Source organism: Apodemus sylvaticus, chromosome X (assembly GCF_947179515.1).
Source record: "Apodemus sylvaticus chromosome X, mApoSyl1.1, whole genome shotgun sequence".
Taxonomy (NCBI): Eukaryota; Metazoa; Chordata; class Mammalia; order Rodentia; family Muridae; genus Apodemus; species Apodemus sylvaticus.
This window is the reverse complement of record NC_067495.1, coordinates 42,222,847-42,230,684: the sequence shown is the minus strand read 5'-3', so window position 1 is coordinate 42,230,684 and position 7,838 is coordinate 42,222,847. Positions and strand designations below refer to the sequence as shown.

General features: G+C 39.7%; 1 pseudogene; it reads left to right on the top strand.

The window, feature by feature from the left end:
- Positions 1 to 264: 264 nt before the first annotated feature.
- Positions 265 to 2,225, top strand: LOC127674448 (RAS guanyl-releasing protein 4-like; annotated as a pseudogene).
- The last annotated feature ends 5,613 nt before the right edge of the window (positions 2,226 to 7,838 follow it).

Genomic DNA, 7,838 nt, shown 5'->3' with positions numbered 1-7,838 from the left:
CTTGAAGAGTTTTATTCATTTTCTTTATTTCTTTATCTTTTTCTCAATTGAGTTTTTTTTTTAATTTCTCTTTAAGAACTCCTGTCATATTCATGTAATTTTTGGTAAGGTCTTTTCTTTGTGCTTCAGCTATGTTGGATTATTCAGTGCTTGCTGTGGTAGAATAGTTGGACTCAAGTGGATATATCTTATCCTAGCTGTTGTTGGTATTATTTTATGCTGGTGTCTTATTATCTGGGTTTAGGATTATTATAAGTTTAAGGGATGACTTCTGGATTTGTCTTTTTTGAGGTAGGTGGTTTAATTTATCCTCTTGGTTTCTGTTTGTTTTTTTCTTGGTTTGTTTTTGTTTTTGTTGTTGTTGTTGTTGTTGTCGATGTTTGTGGAGGGGGTTTCTTATATTGTTTCCCCCCTCCCCCGAAGTGTGTGATGGTTCTGTATTAGCTATGACCTTAGTTTGTTCAGTTGGTATGTTCATATGAATGTCTGCTGATATTAGATACTGGGATACTGGAATAACTTGAGAGAAAGAATGTTGGAGAAAAACATCTTTATGATCTCTTAGATTTAGGGTCAGTGACAAAAGTAAGAACACATCAGATTTCTGCTACACATCTGGAGATGTGACAAGTGGGTGTGTCAGAGGGAGAGATTGTTTCTCAGAAGCAATACGAGAGGTATGGGTTTGACTTCAGCCTACTTGTTGCTCTTGGAGGAGCTCCCCTTGTATTAACATGGGGTATGTGCCAGAGTTTGAGTCTAGTATACACTACTGTACATCCCCCAGGGGAAGTAACTTTACTGACAAAGTGGTTTTACTTTTATTTCTTTTATTTATTTATTTATTTATTTATTTATTTATTTATTTATTTATTTTAGCTTACAACTCTCAGGTCACAATCCATGACAACAAGAAGTACCCCACCCTAGGAAATCAACAAGGTCATGGCTTCTGTGAATCTGGGAGGGCTGAGTGAGAGCAGCAGCTTCAAAAATGAGCTCCTGGAGAAATGTATCTTGTGCTTTGACTTAGAATGTGGAAACCACCTTCTCAAGACGGTGCTTAGATGCACAGCTTGGTTCTGCCATCCTCAGTGCTTGCTGCCCATCTGCTGACTTCATATAAGAAGGCTGTCAAAGATACCCAGGAGTTAAGACAGATACAGATCTGTTGCCTGGTCAGGTACTAGTCAACCCACCACACTGAGGTAGTGAACCAGGTTCCCCAGCTGGAAGCAGTCATAGGCCGATTTTGGACCACTGTTGCTCAGGAGGGCAACATGGTCTGAAGGAGCCTAGGTTATGCCTCAAACCTGCTGAGTCCTGGAGGGCCTGGTCCCCTACCTCTAATGAGCAGCCCAGATTTGGGCAAGAAGCAAAAAGTGTCCTTGCTCTTTGATCACCTGGACACAGAGGATCTGGCACAATGCCTTACTTACCTGGAGTTTCAGTCCTTTCTGGCTGTCACTTCAAGACCTTCAGGGCTATCTATGTTTTGCAGGGTTCGGTGAGGGCCCAGTGAGATGTTGTCCTGCTCTGGAAGGTTCTCTGTGAGCAACTGTGTGTCCTACTGGGTGCAGGTCATGATGCTGAGTTGTCCTGTGCCTGCACAGTGTGCCCAGGTACTGGGCAAATTCATTCATGTGGCACAGAGGCTTCACTAACTGCCTAATTTCAAAACACTGTTGGTGGTCACCTGGAGGGGGAGGTATCATAGCACCATATCCAGACTCAAGGACTCCCATGTCCATCTGAGCCCTGACAGCACTAAGACCCTGCTGGAGCTGACAAAGCTACTCTTTTCCCACAACTATGCTGCCAGTACCAGCAGTATGCTGTATACCTCAAGAACCTGTTATCTCTGTATGAGAACCATTGAGACAGGTTGCTAGATGGCCGCCTGTTCCTACTCAAGCTCAATAGCCTCTATCTGCCACTGCTGGAGCTGACAGCACTCCAGGGACAGCATACCCCCTGTAGTACCAATGAGGACCTGCTGATGCTGTCCCAAAAGTCTGCCACCATCCCCCTTCAAAGCATCTGTAGTGATAGAGTGTGCCCATGGTATGACACCAAAGCCAGACAGTGTGACTCTAGATCAGCATGTGGAACAGCTAGTGGTGTCTGTGTTCAAGAACAACTCAGAAGGCTGTCAGGAAACTTCCCCTTTGCCTGTCATTGGCTTTGCCCACCTTCCTGCTATGGACACTGCACAGATCAAGTGAGAGTGGAGTGTAAGAAGAGGCCAGAGACTAAAGGTGACCCAGGCTCTTCAGGTGCACCTGTGCCAGCCACACCATTTTCCTCCTGCCATCTGTGGCTCAGAGGAAAGTCTCTTCTATACACTCTGCCAGATCCAGAGTCTGGTTGCCACCTTTGCCATGCTTGGACCCAGATGGAGTCCTCAAACTCTTTCTGGGAGCCAGAGATAGTGCCCTGCCCAGCACCAGTTTTACCATTCAAGGCTTCCTAGAAACCCAGCATCTAAACAACATCTAGACTATTTTCCCTTACTTCCCTAACCAATGCCTCTTTCACCACAACTCTACCTATGACAAAGCACCCACCATCTTTACCCCTAAAAAGAGTTCTTTTGCACTGCACTGACTGCAAATCATGCTCCTTCCCCTCACTTAGCATCTACAGCTCTGTGCTAGATTCATTTGACCTCCAGTTGTGTCAGCTCCCTACCTTGCCACTTCCCAGAGAAGGAAGATTAAAGCTCAATAAGTTTAACCTTCAAGTTCAAGGTGTAGGAGGCAAGACTTGCCTGTTTTAAAACTGGAGCTCTGAACCAGTGCATCACATGGACTGTTGGCATGGGGTTGGGAGGGTGTGAGGGTGGAGGGGACAGGGCTCTAACCAATGTCAGTAAACGGACTGGTGTGGGCAGCGTGTGTGAAACATCTTCCTTTGCTTGCTCAATATGAAACCCAGTCCTGTGATTTACACAGCTGTGCAAGATCTGTCCCCACCACCTGTGTTCCCTTCCCACAGCCCAGCTCTACTCATCCTCTTCTACCTACCCTGGCTTCCTCGAACATGTCCCAAATATTCTTATGCCAGGGCCTTTGCACTACCTGTTCCCATTGCCTGAAGTGCTCTTTGCCAGAGGTGAGTATGACTTACCTGTTCTAAACTTTGCTCCAGTGACATCTCCTTGGTGAGGCCTCCTAACCTCAAAACTTGCCACATAGACATGTTCTACCTCCTACCCCCTTCTGATTTATTTCCCTCTGTGGTACGTTGGTCCTCTAACAAGCCAGACATTTACCTATTTATCTTGTTAAATGTCTGCCCTTCCTTACCAGAAACAGCGCCCCAAAGGCAGAGATGTTTATCTGTATTATCTAGCTGTGCCTAGATAGAGTACCTGGCAGAGATGGCACCATGGAGCACCTATAAATCATTGGTCTGAATCTTCAATGTGTCTTTTCCCACACCCACATAAAAAGCAAAAGGCTTGTCCAGACATGGGGGTGGAAATCCGCTACCCCTCCACAAACCCATACATCCTTGACCTGGTCCCTACAGAAAGAAAGATCCTATAAACACCAAAAGAGTTAAATATACTTTTCAGGGATAAACAGCTAATACAATGGCGCTTACCAAAAATGAATAATGCATTTTTAAAGTGGTATAATATAAGAAAAGTAGCACAAACTAGCATAATGGAAGAGAATAAAACTTAATTGGTTTACATTATCATGTATAATGAGTATATGAAAACTTACCAGTGTTATAAGTGCTTTCCATGGATCATATTGGATTTAAGCAACTAAAGACTAGTTAATTCTATGTTCAAGTTCAATCACTTTTTTATGAATTCTGAGAAAATCTAGCTCTTTATACTAAGTTCGACAAATTTTAATATATTCAACATAGGGGTGGGAGAGGAAATGAATACTGACACTATTAGAACCCAAATTTTAGCTTAATTAATTCTAAAGTGTTCTGGAGAGATTTAGTTTTAAAAATTCTTTGAAAACAAGAGTGACTGTATATTTGTTTTTTATGTAATTGCCCATAGTTAAATATAAGTGAGCATATTTCTAAAATGACTGTGATGCTTATACACTAAATATTTATAAGCAACTGTCATTTTTTTTACTTTCCTATTAATAAAGAAAGCTCAGCATCAACTGAATTAGGATCCAATTTTATTTTAATTGAAATATATTACGTAAAATGTTAATGACCCATTGAGGATGCAATTTGCTAAATGATACTCTGGCAAGTTGAAGTGTCAACATAGCATCTCAAATTGTCTAATACAATAACAGAAGTATAGTTTTGCCCCTGATCAAAAAAAATTCAGTGTTCTAGATGTTTTTTGGTTGTAGCCTAATTGTTTTCTTGTAGAAAGCTCTTTAATAAACAAATACTGAGGTGCACAGGAAAAAAAAGAGATGTTTCTGCCACATCTATGAGTATCAAAATTATTGAAGATGCCACCATTAATTGGTATAATGTGTTCTAGGTTGTGTGAAAAAATCTCCTTGAAGTTCAAAGTGTACACACTACTTTTGTGGTTCTTTTTCCTTCAAGAAATTGTGATTGGAAGAAAATGAAATAGTAGACTTATGTGTATCTCAAAACACAGAAAATGGACTTTTTTCTGAGAGGTTGGAATCCCTAAACTCTGTGGTTCTACATACAAGGATACAGGATGATGGACCTTGCAAGGTTCAATAATCAGTTTTTGTAGTAGATTGTAGTGAAAATGAGGATCTGGCTTCAGCAGGCCCAGCAACTAAACTACATGACGAAAGATAAATCTGATTGCCAGTTTCTAGGACCTCATAGCTCCAAGAAATATAGTGGATGTTGACTGGTTTCTGGAATTCCATTAGCAACATATTCTTGAATATTTAAGCATATTTCAAGAATCTGGTATTGAGGTGGAGGATTTTCTTTACTGTTTCCATGTATTACACACTTGTCATGGCCTAAAGCTACCTGCAGGTTCAATGTTCTCTCTGGAGGTGTCCACTGTACCATCTTCACAGGGTTTATATCCAAACACCTTACTGCTGTTGTGGGACTCTGTCAAATTGCAAGTTAGGGATTGTGATTCCCCCAGAAGTTCTTTTATTGTTGAGAACTGCATTCACTATCCTGGGTTTTGTTATTCCAGATGAAGTTGAGAATTGCTCTTTCTATCTTTGTGAAGAACTGAGGTAGAATTTTGATGGCAATTGCATTGAATCTGTAGATTTCTTTTGATAGGATGATAATGTTAATATGATTATCCTACCAATCTTGAGGAGGGGAGATCTTTCCATCTTCTGAGGTCTGCATCAATTTCTTTCTTCAGAGACTTAGTGTGATTGTTTTAAGTATCTCTACATTTAATATGATGTTGGCTGTTGTTTTGTTGTATATTGATTTTATTATGTTTAAGTTAGGAACTAACCTTTCCAAGACTTTTAACCTGAAGGAGTATCATATTTTGTCAAAGACTATTTCAGCATGTAATGAAATGATCATGTGATGTTTTCATTTTGAGTTTGTTCATATAGTGGATTACAATGATATATGTTCACATATGGAATTATTCCTGCATCATTGCAATGAAGACTACTGATTGTATTGAATGATGCAGTTGATGTGTTCTTGGATTTGGTTTGTGAGAATTCTACTGAGTATATTTGCATCAATATTCATAAGTGAAATTGGTCTGAAGTTCTCCTTTTGGGTGGGTCTTTGTGTGGTTTGATAATCAGTTTAACTGGATTCATATAACAAAGTAATTAGCATTCCTTCTGTTTCTGTTATGTAGAATAGTTTGAGAAGTATTGGTATTAGCTCTTCTTTTAAAGTCTGGTGGAAATCTGCACTAAAGCCACCTGGCTCTACCCTTTTTGTGATTGGGAGACTTTTATTGACCTCTTTGGTTTTCTTGAAGATTATGGAACTGTTTTTATAGTTTCGCTGGTTCTGATTTAATTTTGGTACTTGGTGTTTGTCTAGAAAAATCAATTATTTCATCTAGAATTTGCAGTTTTCTTTAGCATAGGCTTTTGTAGTAGGGTCCAATGATTTTTTAGAATTTTCTCAGTTTCTCTTATGTCTCCCTTTTCATTTCTGATTATGTTACTTGGGATACTATCTCTGTTCACCTTAGTTATTTTGACTAAGGGTTCATCTATCTCATTGATTTTCTCAAAAAAAAAAAAAAACAGCTCTCAAATTTGTTGAGTGTCTTATAGTTCTCTTCATCTCCAATTGGTTGATGTAAGCCCTGAGTTCGATTATTTCCTGACTTCTACTCTTCTTGGGTGTGTTTGTTTCTTTATGTTCTAGAGCGTTCAGATGTGCTGTTAAGTTTCTAGTGTAAGATCTCTCCAATTTCTTTTTCTTTCTTTTTTCTTTTTTTTATTCGATATATTTTTTTATTTACATTTCAAATGGTTTCCCCTTTTCTAGCCCCCCACTCCCCGAAAGTTCCATAAGGCCTCTTCTCTCCCCCTGTCCTCCCATCCAACCCTTCCTACTTCCCTGTTCTGGTTTTGCCCTATACTGCTTCACTGATTCTTTCCAGAATCAGGGGCCACTCCTCCGTTCTTCTTGTACCGCATTTGATGTGTGGATTATGTTTTGGGTATTCCAGTTTTCTATGTTAATATCCACTTATTAGTGAGTGCATACCATGATTCATCTTTTGAGTCTGGGTTAACTCACTTAGTATGATGTTCTCCAGCTCCATTGTGTATATATACCACATTTTTTGCATGCACTCTTCTGTTGAGGGATACCTGGGTTCTTTCCAGCTTCTAGCTATTATAAATAGGGCTGCTACATTAGAAACAATGAATTCATGAAATTCTTAGGCAAATGGATGGAGCTATAAAATATCATACTAAGTGAGGTAACCCAGACTCAAAAGGTGAATCATGGTATGCGCTCACTAATAAGTGGATATTAACCTAGAAAACCGGAATACCCAAAACATAATCCACACATCAAATGAGGTACAAGAAGAAAGGAGGAGTGGCCCCTGGTTCTGGAAAGACTCAGTGAAACAGTATTCGGCAAAACCAGAACGGGGAAGTGGGAAGGGGTGGGTGGGAGGACAGGGGAAGAGAAGGGGGCTTACGGGACTTTCGGGGAGTGGGGGGGCTAGAAAAGGGAAATCATTTGAAATGTAAATAAATTATATCGAATAAAAAAATTTAAAAAAAAAGAAAAATAAATAAATAAATAGGGCTGCTGGAATACCCAAGAGTTCTTCGATCTCTTGTATTCTGTTGTTGATATTTGCATGTATGGCCCCTGATTTCTTCCCAAGGTTTTCTTTCTCCAAAGTTGTTTCCCTTTGTGATTTATTAGTTGTTTCCACTTCTGTGTTTACATCCTGGATGGTTTTGCTCAGCTCCTTCACTTGCTTGTTTGTGTTTACTGTAATTCTTTAAGTGATTTTTGTGTTTCCTCTTTCATGATCTCAGCCTGTTGACCAAACTTCTCCTGTATTTCTTTAAATGATTTTTGTGTTTCCTCCTTATTGGCTTCTATCTTTTGACCTGTATTCTCCTGAATTTCTTTTAATGATTTTTGTGTTTCCCTTGTAAGGGCTTTTAACTTTTGACCCATTTCTTCCTGAATTTCTCTAAGAGATTTATTTATGTCCTTCATGTGTTCCTTTAACAGCATCATGACCAGTGCTTTTAAATCCAAATCTTGTTTTTCTGATTTGTTGGTGTATCCAGGACTTGCTGTTAATGGAGAATTGGGTTCAGATGCCATTTTGCCTTGATTTCTGTTAGTAATGTTCCTACATTTGCCTTTTGCCATCTAGTTCTCACTGGTGTTAGTTGGTCTTGTTGTCACTGGCTGGT